Below are 25,522 nucleotides of genomic sequence, written 5' to 3'. Positions count from 1 at the left end.
GGAAATAGTGTCATGGGATCTTTTACATCCACCTTAAATATCCACATTATAGAGCTGTAGGTGAAAGATAAAGCAAATTCAGAAAACTGCTCCCAACTAAACACTGCCATTATGACAAGGGGTCACAGCACAGGGTGAAACTGGTAATGTGATCAACACATGAGATGGATTTCTTGGTAGGGTAGTACAGGTTAAAAAGCAGAAATCGTGTCTGGATCACTGCATTCAGTTCTGGGAGGGGTGCAGCACCGATTCACCAGAATGACACTGGGGCTATGAGGGAGAAATTAGAAAGGCAGATAGTAAAAAGTTGGTTTGTATTACCTTGACTTTGGAAGGTTGAAGATTTTATAATGATAACAGAATTCGATGGAGGAGTTATCGAGAAATTATTTCCTCTGGTGGAGTGTTACGACCGAGGTGTGAGTAACGTACTGTCCATTCAGTAGCACTACTCCACAGGTCACAGCTTATTATTAAAATTTCCCACTGACTGGAAAATTAGCCAAATTAATCACTTTATTAACCCCCAGAATAGTTCTTAGTTCTTTGGCCTCCTTATCTCGAGAGACAATGGATACGCGCCTGGAGGTGGTCAGTGGTTTGTGAAGCAGCGCCTGGAGTGGCTATAAAGGCCAATTCTAGAGTGACTTACTCTTCCACAGGTGCTGCAGAGAAATTTGTTTGTCGGGGCTGTTACACAGCTGGCTCTCCCCTTGCGCCTCTGTCTTTTTTCCTGCCAACTGCTAAGTCTCTTTGACTCGCCACACTTTAGCCCCGCCTTTATGGCTGCCCGCCAGCTCTGGCGAACGCTGGCAACTGACTCCCACGACTTGTGATCAATGTCACAGGACTTCATGTCGCGTTTGTAGATGTCTTTAAAGCAGAGACATGGACGGCCGGTGGGTCTGATACCAGTGGCGAGCTCGCTGTACAATGTGTCTTTGGGGATCCTGCCATCTTCCATGCGGCTCACATGGCCAAGCCATCTCAAGCGCCGCTGACTCAGTAGTGTGTATAAGCTGGGGATGTTGGCCGCCTCGAGGACTTCTGTGTTGGAGATACGGTCCTGCCACCTGATGCCAAATATTCTCCGGAGGCAGCGAAGATGGAATGAATTGAGATGTCGCTCTTGGCTGACATACGTTGTTCAGGCCTCGCTGCCATAGAGCAAGGTACTGAGGACACAGGCCTGATACACTCAGACTTTTGTGTTCCGTGTCAGTGCGCCATTTTCCCACACTCTCTTGGCCAGTCTGGACATAGCAGTGGAAGCCTTTCCCATGCGCTTGTTGATTTCTGCATCTAGAGACAGGTTACTGGTGATAGTTGAGCCTAGGTAGGTGAACTCTTGAACCACTTCCAGAGCATGGTCGCCAATATTGATGGATGGAGCATTTCTGACGTCCTGCCCCATGATGTTCGTTTTCTTGAGGCTGATGGTTAGGCCAAATTCATTGCAGGCAGCCGCAAACCTGTCGATGAGACTCTGCAGGAACTCTTCAGTGTGAGATGTTAAAGCAGCATCATCAGCAAAGAGGAGTTCCCTGATGAGGACTTTCCGTACTTTGGACTTCGCTCTTAGACGGGCAAGGTTGATCAACCTGCCCCCTGATCTTGTGTGGAGGAAAATTCCTTCTTCAGAGGACTTGAACGCACGTGAAAGCAGCAGGGAGAAGAAAATCCCAAAAAGTGTGGGTGCGAGAACACAGCCCTGTTTCACGCCACTCAGGATAGGAAAGGGCTTTTAACCCCCAGAATAAAACACACCAAATCAGGTATCTGATTAACCATTTATTAATAAACTAAATCTTAAACAATACAGAGATAAATCTATTTCTGAAAAGACTTTATAACTTCTTATTCCTCCTAACCCTCAAGAATACACACATACATTGAAAAACCAATGGTTAACCAGTTCTAAAATGATGTTTTAAATTAAAGCTGTTTCTTAGGAATAATAAAACAACTGGGTTGTAAGCCCTGGTTGGTTACTTTCCCAGATCAGTAAGGTGTCTCAGAGTTGAATCGTCAGATGTAACTTGAAATCTCCAAGCAAGTTAATGAACAGTCTGTAATGGATAGGTGTTCAAGCACTTCGGCTGCAATAGATGTCACACATATCTTTCAAAAAGGAGTACAAAAACAGGTCTATTTAGATTTAGAATTAGCAGTTAACAGTAGAAACTTTTTCTGAGAATTCCAGAACTCCCAGATACACAAAAGACAACAGAAAGCCACTCCTGAGGCAGAGACTTCTCAGAGACTGGAAGTCAAAAGGAATTTGCTACCTCCAAGAATGCAAAGATTCCTTTCCAGGCGTCTTTTCCTCTTTAGGTGAGACACAGCCTGTCGGCCAATATAGATTATCTGCTGAGAGACAAATCCTTCCTTCAAGGAGAGCATGCTTCACTGGTCTGCCAGATCAAACTGGTTCTAGCCAGTCTTTACATACAGTCAAACTGATACAATACAGCATGTGACCTGTCGCTCTTGATGTTGCTTAGGAAACAAGCTTGCATCTCACACACACTATTCCCAGAGGGACAAACAACTCTAAGTCTTAAAGGCACACAAACACCCTTTAGTTTTTAAACAAAAAAAAACACTTCCATGACAAGGGGAATCCAGAATGAGGGGACATTAAAATTGGAGCAAGGTCATTTAACAGCAAAATCGGGAAGCAATTGTTCACACAAAGGGTACTGGAAATCTGGAACTCTCTTCTCCCAAAAGGCTGTGGATGCTGGGGGAAAAAATTGAGCTTTCAAGGCTGAAATGGATATATTTTTGTCAGGTAAGAATACCAAAAGATATGGAGCTAAGGCGGGTAAATGGAGTCAAGATTCAAATCAGCCATGATATAGAGAATGGCAGATCAGACTCGAGGGGCTGAATGGCCTATTAATGCTCTTATGTTCCTTAGTAACAGTTGGCTAAGTGGTGGGAGATGTTGTGTTTGATTGATCTGGGTTTGATTGTATTAGTCTGTCCACTTATCTGTGTTCACTATGTTTGATTGCTTAAGCCGATGGGTGGAGCTTAAGAGTTAAAAGTGAAACTAAAAGACACAGCTTGGATCTTCTACAGAAAACACACTGATTGCTATGAGTAGACATGAACGTAAATTGAGTAACAACTAATATAGTTTAATGTGCTGCAAATAAACCAGTTGGTGATTTAATACAAGTGTAATATCTGCATTGCTCTGAGATAAATCAGATATACATACCCAATGTAAACATAACAGGAGACTGTCAGATCTCCCTGGATGAACTGGATGGCCTTCCTCATCTGTGTCCAGCTTACACGATGAAAACAAGCTCAGTGTTGTGCAATTCTCCCATAACCCTGAACCCAGTACACTGGAACCATTCTGGGGACACCACTGTCACATTTGAAGACAGTAATGTATCTGAAAATGGGCACCATCTTCCATTGCCATAAGATGAGAATAACGTACGGTTAACATATACTCAGCACTTGCTTTAGAGACTTCCCAGTGGTTAGACTCATCCAATGGTTACAGCAGAGAAGGAGGCTATTTGGCCTATTATGTCCCTGCTGGCTCTTGTTCTGACCAAGGTGGGAGGAATGCACTGTTAATTCAGTCCCATTACTCCACAGGTCATAGCATATCGAATAAAGTTTCCCAGTTATTGAAGAATAGCTAAATTAAACACTTTATTTTCCCCCCAGAATAAAGCACACCAAACCAGGTTTCTTTAAACAACAACATTAACTAGTTATTCGAAAAGAAATAATAGGTCTTTTTAACTAATGAGATATACATGAAAACTCCTTAATAATTCCTTAACCCTCATGCACACACACATACATTCAAAAAATAAGGTTAACTGGGGCAATGGATTTTTGGTTTGCAGCTGTTTCTTAGGAATAGAAGAAATAATTAAAAAATTCTGGTAGGATGTTTTCGGTATAGTGAGGTGTCCCAGAGTCAAATGGTTGGATGCCACTTGAAGTCTCTCCAGGTGAGATTGATGAATAGGTGTTCACAGTAATTTAACTGCAGCAAGCATCACATAGGTCTTCCATCAGGGGTGTAGCAACAGGTCTGCTTAGGATAGCAGCAGTCTAGCTGGAGAAGAATTCTTCAGCTTTCAGGATTTCTTAGCACACAGGAGACAGCAGGAATCTCACTGGATGCAGGAATTCTGCAAAAACAGAAGGTAACAGGAATCTGTCACCTTTTAAATGCAGAATTCCTTTTCAAGAGATGCAAGTCTCCTTTACAGAGAAAGGTACCACTTTTCTGGGTCTTTTCTCTCCTGCTCCAGGCAGGTCAAAGAAAAGATTTCAAATGCCTGCCCTTTGTCTAATTCACAGGTTTTTAAAGGATCCAAGTTGAAAAAAGAATCTTCCTGAACATGGTCACATGTCCAGACACAGTGTCTCCCCCATCACTCAAAAGCTGCTCTGAAGAAAGGTCAAACCCATGTGGTTTCCTTGAAATTTCTAGCTTTCCTGTCCTTGTACAAGCTCAACTTCCTTTCAAAGCACCCATAAAGTTCAACCCTTGTTATGAACTTCCTTTCAAAATATTGCAGGAATTCCAAAACTTTGCAGGTGTCTTGCACAGAGCAAAATCCTTTCCTAATTTTTTTTAAACACACAGAATTCTAAGTTCTAAGTACAAAAATAAAACCTTTGTAACACTCTCTAAAGGAGCAACTCAGCTAATTCCCTTCCCTTCCCCTATAGCCCTGCAAATTCCCTTTTGAAAGCCACGATTGAATTTGCCTCCACGCACTCGCAAGTAGTGCATTGCAGATGCTAACCACTCACTGCATAAAAAAGCTTTTCCTCATGTTGGCTGTTCTTTTGTCAAACACCTTAAATTGGTGTCCTCTGGTTCTCAACCTTTCCGCCAATGGGAACAGTTTCTCTCCATCTACTCTGTCCAGACCATTTTGATCTTGAACACTTCTATCAAATCTCCTTTCAAACTTCTTTGCTGTAAGGAGAACAACCCCAGAGTCTCCAATCTATTCATGTAACTGACGTCCCTCATTCCAAGAACCATTCTCATAAATTGGGCGCAGTGGTTAGCATCGCAGCCTCACAGCTCCAGCGACCCGGGTTCAGTTCTGGGTACTGCCTGTGTGGAGTTTGCAAGTTCTCCCTGTGTCTGTGTGGGTTTTCTCCAGGTGCTCCGGTTTCCTCCCACAGCCAAAAGACTTGCAGGTTGATAGGTAAATTGGCCATTATATATTGCCCCTAGTGTAGGTAGAAGAATGGTGGGGATGTAGTAGAGAAAATGGGGTTAATGTAGGATTAGTATAAATGGGTGGTTGTTGGTTGGCACAGACTCGGTGGGCCGAAGGGCCTGTTTCAGTGCTGTATCTCTAAATAATAAAAATAAAATAAAATCTTTTTTGCACCCTCTCTAATGCCTTCACATCCTTCTTAAAGTGCTGTGCCCAGAATTGAACACAAGACTTCAGTTGAGGCCAAACCAGTGTTTCAGAAAGTTTTATACCTTCCTTGCTTTTGTACTGTATGCCCCTGCTTATAAAGCACGGGATCCTCTATGGATTTTTAACCACTTTCTCAGCCTGCCCTGCCACTATCAATGATTTGTGCACATATGCCCCCAGGTCCCCCTGATTCTACACCCCCTTTAGAATTGTATCCCTTATTTTATATTGCCTCTCCTTTCTCATCCTTCCAAAATGTATCACTTCACACTTCTCTGCATTAAATTTCATCTGCCGCATCCACCCGTTCCACCAGCCTATGTCTGCTTGAAGTTTATCACTATCCTCCTCACAGTTCACAAAACTATAACGCTTTTTGTCTTCTGCAAATTTTGAAATTGTGTCTCTCGAGATAAGGAGGCCCAAAAGAAAGAAGAATAGATAAGAAAAGCAGTGGTCATAGTACCGACCCCTGGGGAGCCCCACTGTATACCTTCCTCCAGTCTGAAAAACAATTGTTCACCACTTCCCCACCACCACGGTTAAACTGACTGGTCCGCAGTTGCAGGATTTTTTTTATCCTTGCACTCTTTTTTTGAACAAGGTTGTAAAATTTGCAATTCTCCTCTGGCAGTACTCTGCTGCCACCCTTGCATCTAAGGAGGATTGGAAGGTTATGGCCAGTGCCTCTGCAATTTCCCCCCTTGCTGCTCTCAGTATTCTCCGATGCAACTCATCTGGTCCTGGTGACTTATCAACCTAAGTACAGCAAGCCTATCCAATACCTACTCTTTCTCAAATTTTAGCCCATCCACTGTCCCAACTACCTCCTCTTTCACTATGGCTGCTTGCTTGGTAAAGACAGATGCAAAGTGTGGTTAACTTTGTCAAGGACTTTCAATTGGTCAATATTGGCATCCAGATCGTTAGCAAAGCAACTCAATCTGCTCACCCAGATTTTGAGAAACCATCAATTCACGCCCCCCCCCCCCGCACCCCCAGCCCCCGCTGTACAACTAACTGCTGCCTCTATATTACACTCCTACCCCAACACACAGATCAGCATTCATCGAACTGTATGGACGGATTAAGCATGTCTGCCGCTGACTCAGGGAAAATACGACTGCTTTTCATTTTATTTTTCTGGGGCTAAATAATTGCAGTTTGTGCTCCATTATTCAGTAAGTGCCATCATTCAAACGTGTGGACCATTAGTGATGGTGAATATACAAGTGGACACATACGTATACAAATACACACAAGAGAGAGAGAGAAACAGAACCTTTTCAACAAAATCAATTCAAGTGACTTACCCAATTAGTCATTTATCTATCAAAAGCCCAGTAAGCGAGGTTATGCTGAAAGGTGATACATTATAATAGGCATCAGATACACACACTTACCCATTCGGCCCTCAGCCCAGCACACAGTGGCCGGAATCTTTCCTTCAGAAAGTGGCTTTCCTCGGGAGGGTGTGGGGGCGGGGGTGGGGTGATTGCAAAATGGCGGGTGATCATGTCAGATTAGATCTCCAACGTCATGACACCAGAACGCCATTTTTCGCGCGTCAGATGGCAAACAAAATGGGAGCTCCGCTCGCCGTTCAATTAAAGGCAATTAAGGTACAATTAAGGTAATTAAAGAAGCAATAAATTCAATTTTAAGTGGCCTGCGCCATTTAACAGGATGGGCCACACGGGGGAAGGGGTAGTCGGAGCCTCGGCAGGTTTAGATAAGTTGCAGTGGTTCTGCAGATGTGAGCTTGAGGCTTTCCGCTAAAGGGGAGTTAAAGGTCTGGACTGAAATTGCTAATTCACCAGGACCCACTTGAGAAAGTGGTCCTCCTGGTACGGCCAGAGCTGATGAGGTTTCTAAGGGGGGGTTGGGATTGCTTTTCCTCTCAGCAATCACTACAGAGCTCTCCACATTAGGTATTTGGCACATTGCTGCCATGGACATTGTCCATTCTGGAGTAGGCTCCTCCAGCGAGGAGGAGATCTGGAAGAGGAGGGAAAGGCAGCAGACAGCCAAGGACACAGTGACCTGCTGGCCACCTGCAGGTACAGCCTGGTGATGGGGCAGGGGTAGAGGGCCACAGAGTGGACCGGGCACTAAGGCCTCTGAGGAGATGAGGCTACCCAGTAGGCAGGATGTACCATCAGTGGTCGTCCTTCCTCCAAATGTCAGAGCGCCAGTGTCTTTGAAGACTGCGCCTTTCCTGAGAGACTGTGACAGCTCTGTGCGAGATGATGGCAGCGGAGGTCAGCTCCAATTGCGTACGTGGCCATCTGATGCGGTGGCTCTAAAGCTCACAGTCACACTGAACATCTAAACCTCAGGCTCATTACAGGCTGCCATTGGAGACATGTGTGGTATCTCCCAATCAGCTGCACATCACTGCATCAAGGTTGTGACCGATGTCCTCTTCAGCAGGGCCAAGTAATGCATCAAGTTTACAATCGATGTGGACACAGGACAAGAGCCAGAGGCTTCAGCGCCACTGTTGAACTCCCCCTGTTCCAACGAATCATTGACTGCACGTGTCTGGTCATCAAGGCTCCCACAGGCCAGCCAGGAGCCTTCATAAACAAGAAGGGATATCATCTCTCATTATCCAACTCATCTATGACCACCGCTAGCGGATATTGCAGGTGTGTGCTTGTTATCCTTGGAGCAGCCACGACGCTTACATTCTCGAGCACTTCTAGATACCACCACTTTTCAAGCCCCCCTGTTTGCCTGCAAGGATGGATACTTGGAAACAGGGGTTATCCAATGAAGAGATGGCTGATGACATCGATGAGGAACCCATGGACTGAGGCTGAGGAGTGCTACAATGTGAGCCATGCGAAGACCAGAGTCACCATTGAGCAGACTATCGGTCTGCTTATGATGAGATTTAGGTGCCTGGACCATTCGGGTGGTGCCCGTCCATATCCACAGCAAGGGTATCTGGCATTGTGGTTGTCTGCTGCACCTTTCATAACCTGGCTCTGCAGAGGGGGGGAGGCCCTGGCTGCTGAGGACATGGTGCAGCATGAGGCATCCTCAGACAAGGAGGGTGAGGAGGTTGCTGAAGAGGAGGTGCAGCTACTGACCCGCATGGGGAACCACTTGGAGGGTCTCAAGGATTGGGTTCCAGGGAGGCTAGGAAGCTCTAATACTCAGGTATTTCTCCTGACCTGCAGAACCTCAGCCATCTAGTCCACCAACGATACACATTTCAATCTCAATGCAGGTAGTCCTGTCTGCTGGAACCCCATAACTTCGGCACTATCCACAACTCCACCGACCTTAGCGTCATCCGCAAATTTACTAACTCACCCTTCTACACCCTCTTCCAGGTCATTTATAAAAATGGTTTACTAAAGAAGTTGAAGCGCTTGTCAAGAGGAAGAAGAAGGCTTATGTTAGGATGAGACGTGAAGGCTCAGTTAGGGTGCTTGAGAGTTACAAGCTAACCAGGAAGGATCTAAAGGGAGAGCTAAGAAGAGCAAGGAGAGGACACGAGAAGTCATTGGCGGATAGGATCAGGGAAAACCCTAAGGCTTTCTATAGGTATATCAGGAATAAAAGAATGACTAGAGTTAGATTAGGGCCAATCAAGGATAGTAGTGGGAAGTTGTGTGTGGAATCAGAGGAGATAGCCAAAAGACTTGCAGGTTGGTAGGTAAATTGGCCATTATAAATTGTCCCTAGTATAGGTAGGTGGTAGGGAAATATAGGGATAGGTGAGGATGTGGTAGGAATATGGGATTAGTGTAGGATTAGTATAAATGAGTGGTTGATGGTCGGCACAGACTCGGTGGGCCGAAGGGCCTGTTTCAGTGCTGTATCTCTAAACTAAAAAAACTAAAGATAGGGGAAGTGTTAAATGAATATTTTGCGTCAGTATTTACAGTAGAGAAAGAAAATGTTGTCGAGGAGAATACTGAGATTCAGGCTACTAGGCTAGATGGGATTGAGGTTCACAAGGAGGAGGTGTTAGCAATTTTGGAAAGTGTGAAAATAGATAAGTCCCCTGGGCCAGATGGGATTTATCCTAGGATTCTCTGGGAAGCTAGGGAGGAGATTGCAGAGCCTTTGTCCTTGATCTTTATGTTGTCATTGTCGACAGGAATAGTGCCGGACGACTGGAGGATAGCAAATGTTGTCCCCTTGCTCAAGAAAGGGAGTAGAGACAGCCCTGGTAATTATAGACCTGTGAGCCTTACTTCAGTTGTGGGTAAAATGTTGGAAAAGGTTATAAGAGATAGGATTTATAATCATCTTGAAAAGAATAAGTTCATTAGCGATAGTCAGCACGGTTTTATGAAGGGTAGGTCGTGCCTCACAAACCTTATTGAGTTTTTCGAGAAGGTGACCAAACAGGTGGATGAGGGTAAAGCAGTGGATGTGGTGTATATGGATTTCAGTAAGGCGTTTGATAAGGTTCCCCACGGTAGGCTATTGCAGAAAATACGGAAGTATGGGGTTGAAGGTGATTTAGAGCTTTGGATCAGAAATTGGCTAGCTGAAAGAAGACAGAGGGTGGTGGTTGATGGCAAATGTTCATCCTGGAGTTTAGTTACTAGTGGTGTACCGCAAGGATCTGTTTTGGGGCCACTGCTGTTTGTCATTTTTATAAATGACCTGGAAGAGGGTGTAGAAGGGTGGGTTAGTAAATTTGCGGATGACACTAAGGTCGGTGGAGTTGTGGATAGTGCCAAAGGATGTTGTAGGGTACAGAGGGACATAGATAGGCTGCAGAGCTGGGCTGAGAGATGGCAAATGGAGTTTAATGCGGAAAAGTGCGAGGTGATTCACTTTGGAAGGAGTAACAGGAATGCAGAGTACTGGACTAATGGGAAGATTCTTGGTAGTGTAGATGAGCAGAGAGATCTTGGTGTCCAGGTGCATAAATCCCTGAAAGTTGCCACCCAGGTTAATAGGGCTGTTAAGAAGGCATATGGTGTGTTAGCTTTTATTAGTAGGGGGATCGAGTTTCGGAGCCACGAGGTCATGCTGCAGCTGTACAAAACTCTGGTGAGACCGCACCTGGAGTATTGCGTGCAGTTCTGGTCACTGCATTATAGGAAGGATGTGGAAGCTTTGTAAAGGGTGCAGAGGAGATTTACTAGGATGTTGCCTGGTATGGAGGGAAGGTCTTACGAGGAAAGGCTGAGGGACTTGAGGTTGTTTTCGTTGGAGAGAAGGAGGAGGAGAGGTGACTTAATAGAGACATATAAGATAATCAGAGGGTTAGATAGGGTGGATAGTGAGAGTCTTTTTCCTCGGATGGTGATGGCAAACACGAGGGGACATAGCTTTAAGTTGAGGGGTGATAGATATAGGACAGATGTCAGAGGTAGTTTCTTTACTCAGAGAGTAGTAGGGGCGTGGAACGCCCTGCCTGCAACAGTAGTAGACTCGCCAACTTTAAGGGCATTTAAGTGGTCATTGGATAGACATATGGATGAAAATGGAATAGTGTAGGTCAGATGGTTTCACAGGTCGGCGCAACATCGAGGGCCGAAGGGCCTGTACTGCGCTGTAATGTTCTAATTCTAAAAAAAAATAACCACTCATCCATCAGCGCATAGCACTTCAGCAATGGTCCATCTGATCAGCTCTCACACTGCAGTCCACCATTACAACCCTCTGAGTCGCCACCTCACACACATATCTCAATGCACACCACCACTGAATTGAGACATTCATAAGCCAAAAGAAACATTTTATAAAAGTTCGGCACACGAATCAGAAATCCATATAAATTAAATTCACACCATTGAAGCCCAAGTGTTTTACAGTGATTTCTTAAATCTTTTTCGAGTGCTTCTATGTGTGGCTCCCCCTCTGTCCCCAGTTGCAGTGGAGGCAGAGTTCTGACCAAGCTGCCCCTGGGCTTTTGATGACCTTGGAGGCCGTCCTCTGGCTGCCTGAGGCCATGGGGGCCCCGGCGTAATGAGGTGCTCCTGAAGAGGCCCAGGAACACCCTCTGTCCTCCTGGAAAATTGAGGTGCTGGTATCACTGGCAACGGGCCGAGGAGCCGCTATCCGTATCAGGATTGCCCTGAGAGGAGACCCCACATGCAGACTGCTGTTACTCCTCTGCCATCATGAGGCACATTTGGGCCTCCTTGCTGTCCTGAGAGGAATGAGAACCTGGTGGAGGCTCCAGATGCCTCATCTCCTCTCGCATTGACACTGCTACATAGAGCTCACGTACACGGCGATGGTATACAAGGCTGTGCACATCTCCAGCAGCCACTGGTTGGTCTGCTGGATCTGGCTTTCCATGAGAGTTGCCAATCTCATAATGGAGCAAGGCAGATGCAAAGACGAGAGGGAAATTGCACTCATGGCCTGGGCGGACACCTCCACTGTCTGAGCCAGGGCGCGTATACCCTCTGGAATCTCTGTCAGATTTTCACACACCTGGATCCGCTGCACCTCCAGCAACTGCCACCTTATGGATGACTCCAGAGGCTCACCATCAGCCTCGAGCTCTGGTTTCCCACAGTCCTCCGAGTATCAGAGCCCTAGGCTGAAACTGCCTCCAACAGCTGGTCCGGCATTTGTGCGGTGCTAGAACCAGGTTGTGACCCCGAATTTCTACACGCGCCTTGCCCTATTGAGGTGATTGTTTCTGAGCTGGTGACAGGTGCAGGGCAAGGATATGTCACTGCACCCTCGGAGGTCCCCTCCTCCTCCTCCTCAGAGTTGGTTTGATGTTCCCTGGAGATGTTACCTGTTCATTGTTGGGATTCACCTGCGGCAGAAGGACATTTCTTTGACTGCAGCTTAGCCACATGTCTGTGACTTTGAACAGGAGACCAACCTTCATGATCGATTGTTGCTCTCCCCCATGCCTGTAACCTAAGGAACTCACCCTCCTCAACAGGTGCTCTAGCCTCACCATCCGCGATGGATCAGCCTCCTTGGTGACCAGCCTGTGGCAGTGCCTCTTCCTCCACAGGTGTCAATATCGCCAAAAGGGTTCACCGCTACTGTCCCATGTCCTTTCTTGGGTGTTCTGGGCCCTCTTCTTCTGTGGAGGCACATGAGCCTCGTTTAAATTATCGGACTTGAAAGACCACCCGCTCAGCACTCTTGTTGTATGTTGCCTCTGGAAACATTGTCATGCAAATGTTAGCCTAGCACACAGCTACATCCTCATGCCAGCCACATGACCCATGACAGAGCTGCAGCCAATCCCTCCATCTGGAGGGCTTCAACGTTCCAACATCCAGACCTAAGCACCCACACATCTGATTACAAACCAAAGGGGAATGAGCTTTGCCACTCACCCTGGCAGAGCGGAGGTCGTTGACTCACTTGCGGCACTGGATCCAGGATCTCCGAACAGCCCTGTTGCTGCTGACCCTCGCTGCAACCTCCAATGACTGGTAGAAAGTAGTTCAGAGGTTAATGATGATGTCATGTGTGTTTGATGCAATGGAATTGTGACATCATCACTTGTTCTAAAACAGAATGACCAACATCATGGAGGTGACGGGGACTACTTTTTCTTAAATTCTTCCTCCCTTTTAATTCTTTCCCTTCATTCCTTCTAACCTACTGGGATTTCAGGATGAATTCACCAATCCTATGCTCCTGGTAGGGAACTACTTCTTCAACAGCACCTCCCAGTCAATGGGAATCAGGTGGAAAACTCGTCACTGGTGGAAGTCAGACTTAGCACAAAGGAAGGTGGTTATTGTTGTTGGAGGGCAATTATCTCAGCTCCAGGACATCACTGCAGGAATTCTTCAGGGTAATGTCCTTGGCCCAACCATCTTCGACTACATCATCAATGACCTTCACTCCAATACAAGGTCAGAATCACAGAATTGTTACAGCACAGAAGGAGGCCATTCAGCCTGTTGTATCTGTGTTGGTTCTCCGTAGGAGCAATTTACCTAGTGCCACCTCCCATGCCTTCTCCCTGTAGCCCTGCACATTCTTCCTTTTCGATAACAACCCTCTTGAATACCTTAATTGAACCTGCCTCCACCACACTCTGAGGCAGTGCATTTCAGATCCTAACCACTCGCTGCATGAAAAAGTATTTCCTCCTGTCACCATTGCTTCTTTTTCCAATTACCTTAAATCACTGTCTTTGGATCTTAATCCTTCCACTAATGCGAACTGTTTTCCCCTATCTCCTCTGTCTGGACCCCTCATGATTTTGAATACCTCTGTCAAATCTCCTCTCAACCTCCTCTGCTCCAAGGAAAACAGTATTAACTTCTCCAATCTATCTACGTAACTGAAGTTCCTCATCATTGGAACTATTCTCATGAATATTTTCTGTACTTTATCTGATTCCTTCACATCTTTCCTAAAATGTGCTGCCCAGAACGGGACACAATACTGCAGTTGAGGCCAAACCAGTGTTCTATACAAAAGTTCCTTGCAGATGTGGGGATGTTGGCTGATAGTTACTTAATGCTCAATGCCATTTGCAACTCCTCAGATAGTGAAGCAGTCTGTGCCTGCATGTAGCAAGACCTGGACAACATTCAGGCTTAGGTTGATAAGTGGCAAGTAACATTTGCGCCACACAAGTGCCAGGCAATGACCATCTCCAACAAGAGAGAATCAAACCATCTCACTTGACGTTCAACGGCATTACCATCATTGAATCTCTGAGGGTTACCATTGACCAGAAACTTAACTGGACCAGCCATATAAATACTGTCGCAACAAGAGCAGGTCAGAGGCTGGGAATTCTGCGCTGAGTAATCCACCTCCTGTCTCCCCAAAGCCTGTCCACCATCTACAGCGCTCAAGTCAGGAATGTAATGGAATACTCTCCACTTGCCTGGATGAGTGCAGCTCCAACAACATTCAAGAAGCTCGATACCGTCCAGGACAAAGTAGCTTGCTTGATTGGAACCCCATCCACCATCTTCAACATTCACTCCCTCCACCACCAGTGCACAGTGACAGCAGTATGTACCATCTACAAGATGCACTGCAGCCATTCGTCAAGACTCCTTCAACAGTACCTTCCAAACCTATGACCTCTACCACCTAGAAGGGAACACCACCACCTGCAAGTTCCCCTCCAAGCCACACACCATCCTGACTTGGAACTATATCGCCGTTCCTTCGCTTTCACTGGATCAAAATCCTGGAACTCCCACCCTAACGGCACTGTAGGAGTACATGGATAGCAGCAGTTCAAGAAAGCGGCTCTCTACCACCTTTTCACAGGCAATTAGGGATGGGCAATAAATGCTGGCCTTGCCAGCAATGCCCACATCCTGAGAATGAATTGTTTTAAAAAACTGCATTCAAATGGAAAGTGGATGGGAGATACAACTAACACACTGCGGCAGGAATTCTTTCAGCTGTGTTCTTTCAAGTTGACCCCTCTATTTCATCAGGAGCAAGGGATCGGTGTACTGATTTCTTGGTTACCTACCAGTGACCAATATATTTCCAAAGAAGAACAAGGACGTTCTCCCCAGTGTCCTGGCCAATATTTATCCCTCAACCAAAATCACTAAAGAAAACCAGATTATCTGGTCATTAACAGTTTGCTGTTTGTACGAGCTTGGTGTATGCAAATTGGCTGCTGTCTCCCCAACCTTACAATAGTGAGAGCACTTCAAAAGTACTTCATTGGCTGTGAACTGCTTTAGGACATCCTGAAGTTGTGAAAGGTGCTATATAAATGCAAGTTCTTTCTGTCATGAAGGTGCTTCCATTATGAATAATTTTTGAGGACTTGTGTTTAAAAGACTGTGAGGAGATGCTGGACTTGTTTTTTTTTAAAGGGTCACTGGAAGGACATTTGGAACTTTGTTTAAAAACAAACACTTAATGGAAGAGGCAATGAAGTCAAATCAACATAGCAAGACTTGCTGGCTATTGGACTCCATTCCATTCTCCCAGTTTCTCCGACGCATCTGCTCTGATGATGCTGCCTTCCATGACTGTGCTTCTGATATGTCTTGCTTTTTCCTCAACCGAGGATTCCCCCTCCCCACTGTGGTTGACAGGGCCCTCAACAGTGTCCTGCCCATTTCCCGCACCTCTACCCTCTCCCCTTCTCCTCCCTCCTAGAGCCGTGACAGGGTTCCACTTGTCCTCAGTTTCCACACCATCAGCCTCCACATCCAAAGCATCATCCTCCGCCATTTCCGCCACCTCCAGCGTGATGCCACTACCAAACACATCTTCCCCTCCCCTGTCAGCATTCCGAAGGGATCATTCCCTCCGTGACACCCTGGTGTACTCCTCCATTACCTCCAACACCTCACCCCCTTCCCATGGCACCTTCCCATGTAATCGCAGGAGGTGTAATACCTGAACTTCTTACCTCCTCTCTCCTATCTATCCAAGGCTCCAAACACTCCTTTCAGGTGAAGCAGCGATTTACTTGTACTTCTATCAATGTAGTATACTGTATTCGCTGCTCACAATGTGGTCTCCTCTACACTGGGGAGACTAAATGCAAACTGGGTGACCACTTTGCGAAACACCTCCACTCAGTCCAAAAGCAGGACCCCGAGCTTCCGGTAGCTGGCCATTTGAACACACCCCCCTGCTCTCATGCTCACATCTCTGTCCTGGGATTGCTGCAGTGTTCCAGTGAACATTAACGCAAGCTCGAGGAACAGCATCTCATTTACCGATTAGGCACACTACAGCCTGCCGGACTGAACATTGAGTTCAATAATTTCAGAGCATGACGGGCCCCCCTTTTTATTTTCAGTTACTTTTTATTTTTTATTTTTATCTTATTTTATTTTAGTTTATTTCATCATTCATTTTTCTTACCATGCACCTACCCACTGTTTTTTTCATGTTTGTGCTTTGGGCCAGGGCTGTTCATTTTTCTGTCCATTAACACCCTCTCTGTACGAATGCTTTGTCTTTCAGCACACCATTAACATACCGTTTACCTTTGCTCCATAACCTTCTGGTCAATTATTCTCTGTGACCCTGTCCTAGCAACACCTTCACTTTTGCTATCTCTTGCCCCACCCCTGCTTTATTTGCTGAAAACCTGACATTTCTAACCTTTGCCAGTTCTGATGAAGGGTCACTGACCTGAAACATTAACCCTGCTTCTCTCTCCACAGATTCTGCCAGATCTGCTGAGTAGTTCCAGCTTTTCTTGTTTTTATTATTATTGCTGGCTATTGGAGTTGTTTACACAGAAGTCACATGTCTAGGTTTAGGGCTCAGGAGTTTTGGTTTCATTATTGGATATTGTTTGCGTTCAGTTGAGGTGTAAACCTGCTAAGAGACCACCAGCTCATACTTTTCCACCTCTTTGAGAAACACTGAGAATCCAGTGAGAGAACTGAAGAAACTGATGCAGCATTTCTCCTGAAAAGCCTACCAGACTAATCCTCGCCATCACCGGAAAAGAGCTGCTCCAGAAAGATCCCAGTGACAGCTATCGCCGTGTCCCTGGATGCAGACCAAAGGGCCATTTGGGAAAATTCCATATCTTATCCTTTTTCTTCAAGATTTAACGAGTATTTGGTCAAAATAATTTTTGTCTCTTTTTGTAAAGTTAATCTTTAACCGCTGTATGTGTGTACGTGAGTGTTGGGTTATTAGAAGGGAACTTTCATATTTCAACCTGTGTGTTAATAAGCTTTGCATCTTTATTGAATAAGTCTTGTTTTATAATAAATTAATAATTTTGTTGTTTATTAAAGAAACCTGGTTGGCAGATTTTAATCTGAAACTAAAATAGATTAAGTATATAATTGGCTGCATTGGTAAATACATATATATTTAAAAATATGCTGTGACCCAGGGAGAAGTGGAACCAGGGAAAGACAGTGCATTCCTCCAGCCTTGGTCATAACAGTTCCGTGAGGTGTGACATTTATGAGGGAATTCCCTGCTCCAGCAGAATCCTGCCAGACTTGCGTCAGCACTGAGCCCAGTGGACCTTCCAGTGCCAACTCCGATTTCAATAACATTGGTGGGCACCCAGATGGATTAGGGCCTGGATTGAGGAGGAAATATGATAAATATGTAGTATGATGTTTCACGTCTTTTGAATTCAATTTATTCAGGCATAAAAAGAACAGACTTGCATTTCTTTAGCACCTTTCACATCCTCTTGATGTCCTAAAGTGCTTCACAGCCAATAAAGTACTTTTGAAGTGCAGTCACCTGTAACGTAAGGACATTCGGCAGCCAATTTGCACACAGCAAGCTCCCACAAACAGCAAGTGTTGTGGTGGTGTTACCAGCAGGGTTAATGTGGAACCCAGCCAGTTGGAGAATTCTCCTTTAGAGAGTGCTGTGGGATCTGTGAAGTTCATCTGAGAGACCAGATGGGACAACCTGTTCTCGGGGTGTGGCTGTATTATTTTCTGTCTCTAATTGTCCAGTGAGCATTAATAGTCAGTCAGTGTCGGACTAGAGACTGGAATAGGCTAGGCTGGGTAAGGATGGTAAGTTCTCTTCCTTGAAGGACTTTATTTGAGCTCTTGCAAAAACCTGACAAACGTTTATTCTCATTTTTTAACATGCCAGCTCCCAAATAACTAGATGTATTGAATTCAATTCCACACTTTTCCATGGTGGGTCTTGAATTTACTAGTAACTGGGTTACTCGTTCAGTAACTATCACAAGGTTATTTTGCCCAGATTCAACATCTCATCTCAAAGACAGTGCCTCTGACAATGTAGCACCTTCTTTCACCGTGCTGCTGCTAATGTGGGGCCTAGACAGACTCCCCCCACACCCCCGACATGGCAACTCAGAAGCCCAAGTGAACAAAGACCTCAAAGGGCATGATGTCTATCTGAAATTGGAAGTTCAGTGGGCAATGCAACTATGGGGAGGTATCACTGCTGAGTCCCATATAGTCCACAATTACCATAGCAACATAGGGAAGCCATTTAGCCTTTCAAGCTTACTCCACCATTCAATTAGACCATGGTTGATCTGTACCTTAACTCTATCTACCTGCCTTGGTTCCGTAATCCTTAACACCCTTTTCCTAACAAAGGTCTATTAATCAGAGTTTTGAAATTTTCAATTGAACCCCAGCCACAGCAGCTTTTTGGGGGAGAGAGTTACAGATTTCCACTACCCATTGTGTGAAGAATTACTTCCTGACATCACCCCTGAACAGCCGAGCTCTAATTTTAAAGTCATGCCCCCTTGTTCTAGACTCCCCTACCAGAAAAAAGAGTTTCTTTCAATCTACCCTATCAACTCCCTTAAATCATTGTAAACACTTTAATTAGATCACCCCTCAATCTTCTAATCTCGAGGAAATGCAAGCTCAGTCTGTGCAACTTATCCTCGTCATTTAACCCTTTTAGCCCCAGGATCATTCTGGTGAATAAGAGCAAAATACGGCGACTGCTGGAACTCTGAAATGAGAACAGAAAGTGCCAGAAATACTCAGCAGGTCTGGCAGCATCTGTGCAGAGAGAACAGAATTAACGTTTCAGGTCTGCTACCCTTCATCAGAACAGAACTATCATTCTGGTAAATCTGTGCTGTACCCCTTCCAAGACCAATATATCCTTCCTGAGGTGCAGAGCCCAGAACTGAACACAGTGCTCAAAAGAGGATCCGACCAAAGCTTTATATAACTGTAGCATAAGTTCCAATCCTTTGTATCCCAGCACCCTCGAGATAAAGGCAACACTCTATTAGCCTTTGAAATTATTTTTTGTACCAGTCGACTATATTTTTGTGATTTCTGCCCACATGCTTGTGCTTTCTAATGACGGAGTCACTGGATGGTGACCAGGAGTTGGTACTATGATTGATGTCTTCCTTCTCTAACTCAAGGGTACTGAGTCAGTCCCTATCCTCCTCCTCCTCCAATCTTCTGGTTCAGATGAGCAAGCTCACCACAGAGCAGGGATGGAATCTGGGACCTCGACAGTCAGTGTTGGGCTCAGCTCCTCACTCCCCTCATCACAAACACTTCCTTCACAAAGTCATTGTTCTTTATCTGAATAGTGCTGTGGAAGTGGGAGGATGAGTGGAGCAAATCTGTCGAGTGAGACTGGAACCAGTAATGCTTTTCAGTTCTAAATGACACACGGTGCACAATGAGTGTATACACTGTGGCTCTGGCTCAGAAAGGAATTGGATGCATTCTTGATATTAACCCTAGAGAGACTCAGCCCAGTGTGTAGAGTGTCCTCCAAGTTCCTTTCCTCCTATCCTTAAAGGAGGTGATTATTTCCTTGGGTATTCAGACCACCTCCACCTCTAAGTACCCATCATTATGAGTCTGGGCTGTGAGTGTTAGCAGAGCTATTCAACTGGGGAGGCATCACCGCCAAACCCAATGCCTTCCTGACCCAGTTTCTGGGCACACGCCCACTTTTTAGCAGGACCTCACTGGATAGGAAGCTGGATCCTCTGATCCGATTCCATTCCTCACCTCCCAGAGGTGGGTGATTATCTATAGCATCTCAACTCCCGAGACCAGGTCAGACCAGGAATTAACCCTTCCCCTTCCTAGGCTGTAGAATTCAGAATCACACCAGTTATTGCATGCCTCCACCACCGCGTCAAAGACAGACATTTCCAAACCCATCGGAGGTCAAACAGTTCAGTGAAAAAATTATACACTCCTGTAGCAATGGTTGAGAATCTATTCACAATATACTTTCATTATTTTCAAATCCCAAATCTTCTCAGCTGCTCAACTCATTTTTAAAAACACTTTTTTTTCTGCCTGCAATCCAGCAATTTCCTCAGTGGTAAAATAAAATTAAGTAATGCTCATGCGGAGCGTATATACTAGTTGGGCTGAATGGCCTGTTTCTATCCTGTAAATTCTATGGAAACAAAACTTTGTTTCTTTTGTGCTGGAATTCACCAGAAATATTCAGGCATTTGGACATCTAAAATTCATATTCAAAACTGAACAGAGTTCTTTATACATATGTACATGGATATAAATTTCTCACCTGCCTTTTTAGCATTGATAATATTCCGTCTAACTTACCACAGGTTTGCCTCTCGGAGATGCTGGCTTCTGCTGTTGATGTTTTGTATTGAGAAGGGGAGGGGAGGGGGGTGATCTGTCGGTGTTCTCTGGATGGAGACTGGACACTGACCCTGCCCAGTTCCCCTCTTGATCCCACTTCTCCACAGTTGCCCCAGGGAGTCCACTCTGTCTGGGTTTCCAGGAGAAATTAAGCCCCCTTTACTCAGGCTGAGGGAAAGAGAGAGCGATGGAGAGAGAGAGAGAGAGAGGGAGAGAGAGGGAAGGAGCCTGAAGATAATGGAGATTGCCACAGGTCTTGCATTCCTTGTAATCCAATACATATAACAAGACTTGCCTGGAGGCACCTTCAGAATAAGAGCCTTCCCTCAGAAATACTGCCAGTCCAACCTTACTAAGTCCTTCATTAAGAAAGAGGCTCTTTTCGATGATCCATTCAGCTTGACACTGCTCACGGGTTTTGTAAGAGAATAGCAAATACAAGCTCGCTGCAAATCACTGTCACAGACGACTCCAACAGCTTCACTTTTGAGGCACCTTATTTCATATTAAGAGTCTGAGCTCTCCCATGAAAAATGATACACTAGTGAGCTAAGGAAATTAAATCTAATCTGTCTCGATTTAAAAGTGATAAGGTGAAGGTGTATTGCTACCGATTTTGATGACTGTGCACTTATCCCCAGATGCTTTTCTTGCTCTTTTCAAAAGAAACCAAAAATGTGTTCTAAATGTTTCTGTGCCTGAGGGTTAATAAAGCCTCTCTGAGCAACTAGAGGTTCATGAGGTAATGGGTGAGTGCTCACAGAATCTTACAGCACAGAAGGAGGCCATTCAGCCCTTCCTGCCTTTGCCAGCTCTTTGCAAGTGTTTTTTTTAATACATTCTCAAGATGTGGGCATCGCTGGCAAGGCCAGAATTTATTGCCCATCCTTAGCTGCCCTTGAGAAGGTGATGGTGAGCTGCCTTCTTGAATTGCTGCAGTCCTTGGGTGTAGGTACACCAACAATACTGTTAGGAAGAGAGTTCCAGAATTTTGACCCAGCGACAGTGAAGAAATCGCAATATATTTCCAAGTCAGGATGGTATGTGGCTTGGAGGGGAACCTGCAGTGGTGGTGTTTCTATGCATCATCTGGCCTTGTCCTTCTAGGTGGCAGTGGCTGTGTGTTTGGAAGGTGCTGTCGAAGGCGCCTTGGTGAGTTGCTGCAGTGCATCTTGTAGATGGTACACACTGCTCCCACTGTGCACTGGTGGTGGAGGGAGTGAATGTTTAAGGTGGTGGATGGGGTTTCAATCAAGCGGGCTGCTTTGCCCTGGATGGTGTTGAGCTTCTTGAGTGTTGTTGGAGCTGCACTCATCCAGGCAAGTGGAGAGTATTCCATCACACTCCTGACTTGTGCCTTGTAGATGGTGGACAGGCTTTGGGGAGTCAGGAGGTGAGTTACTCGCTGCAGAATTCCCAGCCTCTGACCTGCTTTCGTAGCCACAGTATTTATATGGCTGATCCAGTTAAGTTTCTGGTCAATGGTAACCCTCAGGGTGTTGATGGTGAGGGATTCTGTGATGATAATGCTGTTGAGTGTCAAGGGAAGATTCCTAGATTCTCTCTTGTTGGAGATGGTCATTGCCTGGCACTTGTGTGGCATGAATGTTACTTGCCACTTATCAACCTAAGTCTGAATGTTTTGCAGGTCTTGCTGTATCTGGACATGAGCTGCTTCAGTATCTGAGGAGTCGCGAATGGTGCTGATCATTGTGCAATCATCAGCGAACATCCCCACCTCTGACCTTGTGATGGAAGGAAGGTCATTGATGAAGCAGCTGAAGATGGTTGGACCTAGGACACTATCCTGAGGAACCCCTGCAGTGATGTCATGGAGCTCAGGTGATTGTCCTCCAACAACCACAACCATCTTCCTTTGTGCTCGGTATGACTCCAACCATTGGAAAGTTTTCCCCCGATTCCCATTGACTTCAATTTTGCTAGGGCTCCTTGATGCCACACTCAGTCGAATAGCTCCTTGATATCAAGGGCAGCCATCTCACCTCTAGTTATCAAATTAAATCCCACTCCACCCCTTTTGTTTTCTTCTCGCCCTGCAACATTTTGCCTTATATAAATGCAAGACATTTCCTCTCAGTCAAGCATCCATCTTTTGAGGGTGAGCCCAGACAGTGAGTGCCAGCAGTAAAGCTCAGCCTGATTCTGACCTCTAACCTCCGATCAGTTGCCTCATTTCTCCCTCCACCCTTGCCCCCAACAAAGCCTAGTCTGATCATAGCAACTCTCCTCCCCCTTGCCCAGTTAATTGTATATCAATTGTATGCAGGCACTGGGCATTAACTGGGGAATCCTCTGTGCTCCTATAAATAGGAACAGGTTGAAACTATGGTTGTTGGTTTAGGCAGTTCATGCTTGTAACGTGTATCTCTGTAAATAAATGCTAATAAAAGTGTGTAAAGAGTGGCACCAATTCTATGCTTTACCACCTGGATTTATGGGATAGAACACCCCCAACACCCAGACCCCACCCCAATTGTCACCCCCTGAAGAAGGTGGAATGACTTGCACAGAGCCGTGATGGAACCTAGAATCCAGGACCCTGCCATTCAGTGTGGCTCAGCACTTGCCCACACTAAACACGTCGGGTCAGAGGTTAGAGAATTAACTTATCAGAACCTGAACCACTTTCTCAGCTCCAATGGCCAAGTCAGTTTCAGTGTGAGTTTTTTTCACTTGACGTACAAGGGAAGAATGTGATACTGATCCATGGGTCAAACTTTCATCAAAGGAATGTTCCTGAGAGTAAATGACCATTATTTTTCTCTTCTCACATTATTTTACAGCCTTTGTCAAAAAATTGGACAATTGGCAACAACAAAATAAACTCCATGCCCTCCTAAAGAAAAAATATTAATACTTTTAAAGTGCCTCCCATGACTTCAGGATGTCCATGAGCTCCTCGTATTTAGAGTTTGAGTTTAGGTTATAGAGAATGTGGGAATAGAGGCTTAAACAGATCGCAGCAGGGTTTACTTGCAATCTAGCATGATCTGGGAGCAATATAGGGTTTGGCTAAGGACAACAAGTTAAGGTAGTGATTGATGTGGTGAAGCCAAACCTGGTGATGGATAGCTCGACTCTTTGTGCTCTCAACTCTGACTTGAGGGAGTTGTTATGAGAATGCTTCTATTTCTTTTGTAAAATATGTTTGAAGTACTTACAATTGAATTATGGACACTGATTCATCTGGAATCTTGAAGAAATTGCTGAACTTTGTGGTGTTTTTTTAAAAAAGTCATCAGAAGGTTCCTGCTTTTGGTTAGTAAACAAATCTTACTGGAAGGCATCTGTCTGGGGATAATCACCCAGCAGAGTTTTTTGGACTTGGGGAGATGTTTATAAAGAAGTGACAGACAAGATTTATAGATGTCAGGAGGCTTGACTACTAGGTTTTAGTTTCAGTTTGAACTGTTACAACAGGCACTTGGTTTTTGTCTTCCAGAAGAAGAACAGCTCAGCTTTCTCTCTTGAACATAAATCCTGCATCCAGTGTGTCAGAACCCCATTTCCTCCAGCATTTCAAGAAACCCTGCATGTTTAAAGAAACCTTACATATCGAATGTGTGGGAACTGATACCTTCTTGCTGCATTCCTGCTGTAAGACCTATTTGGAGCCTCTGTTGCTGCATTTCTTGGAAAGCCTACCCAACCTGATCTTCAACATCGCCTGGAAAGAACTGTTCTGGAAAGATCCCATTGACAGCCATATATACACATTTGGGACCCCAAACCAAAACAAAGGACATTTTTCCATACCTTCTTTTCAGCCTAAGTGGGCTTTTCTCCTTCTGTTTTCTTTGTAACAACTATAAACAAAAATTCCTTTTATTTTCCTAGTGTATGAAAGTGAGTGTGTGAGGGGCTAGGATAAATAAAGAGCTTTAATATTTCAATGTATGCGTATGTTTTATTTAATTATTGGTTAAGACTTGGTTTCTAACAAACAGATTGTTACGACCAGGTGAGAAGGGGCCCAGGGGTTCCTTCCCAGCCTTGCCTGGTTTAACCGTAACAGGGTTTAATTTGAAGACACCGTGTTTTTAGCTCCCCCTCAGTGAATCCTTGTTCACTGTTCCAATTGTAAGGCAAAGAAATTAAACACGTTTCCTTAGATTTAAACAAGAAAGGTAGAAGTTTATTCATCTTAAACTCTAATCTGGTTAACGACTACGAATATGCGACGCAACCATGCCAGCATGCATAAGCCATAAAAACACATGCAGATAGAGACAGAAAAAGTAGAAGGAATAAAGGGGAAAAGTATCTGGTAGTTACAGTCCTTTAAGTTCAATGCGGAGTCTTGCAATTCATTGGGGCCCAGTTCACGGTTCAACTTGTTCCGATGTAGGAGTCTCTTCTCTCTTGAGGTTTACATGTCTTCTGTGGGTCTGGTGGCTTGGGGAGAAAGTGAGAGAGAGAGAGAGAGAGAGAGAGAGAGAGAGAGAGAGAGAGGTTTCCTTGTTCTAGCCTCAGTTGCACACTACCTTCTGCACCGTTCTCTGTGGCACAATTCAAAAAACCCCAGGTTTCCCAGCAGGTTAGTCATGTGACTAGCTCCTTTTTTGGGAACAGTTTCTCCTACGAGGTTTGTGGATTTCAAAGCTCTCGGTGGGGTGGGGGGCGGGTGGGTGTGGGTGGGGTGAATGTTGTGCTATCTCTTACCAACAAGATGTGGAACCGTTGTCAGACCAATCTTTGTTAATTGAATCAGTGATCAATTCCTTTGTCTCTCCAAGCACTGTCTCTTAGTATGCAAATGTTCTTCCAGCCAAGTGTCTGGTGATCTTCAAACCAGTCATTTCTTCATTCCAGCCACAGTTTAAAATCAATGTTCGTATGACGAAATCAGTATGTCTCATTCTTGGCAGGTTTGCGTGACACCGATAATGTTGTTGTTTATTAAAGGCACCTGGTTGGTGTGTTTTATTTGGGATAAGAATAGAGTATATGATTGGCCATATCGATAAATGGGAAAACATTTTAAAATGTTGTGACCCGTGGGGAAGTGGAACTAGAATAGAGAGTTCACTCTTCCCGCCTCAGTCATAACAGAGTAAAGAAGGTGATTGT

This window comes from Heterodontus francisci, chromosome 10 (assembly GCF_036365525.1).
Source record: "Heterodontus francisci isolate sHetFra1 chromosome 10, sHetFra1.hap1, whole genome shotgun sequence".
In the NCBI taxonomy this organism is placed as follows: domain Eukaryota; kingdom Metazoa; phylum Chordata; class Chondrichthyes; order Heterodontiformes; family Heterodontidae; genus Heterodontus; species Heterodontus francisci.
This window is presented reverse-complemented; position numbering follows the sequence as displayed.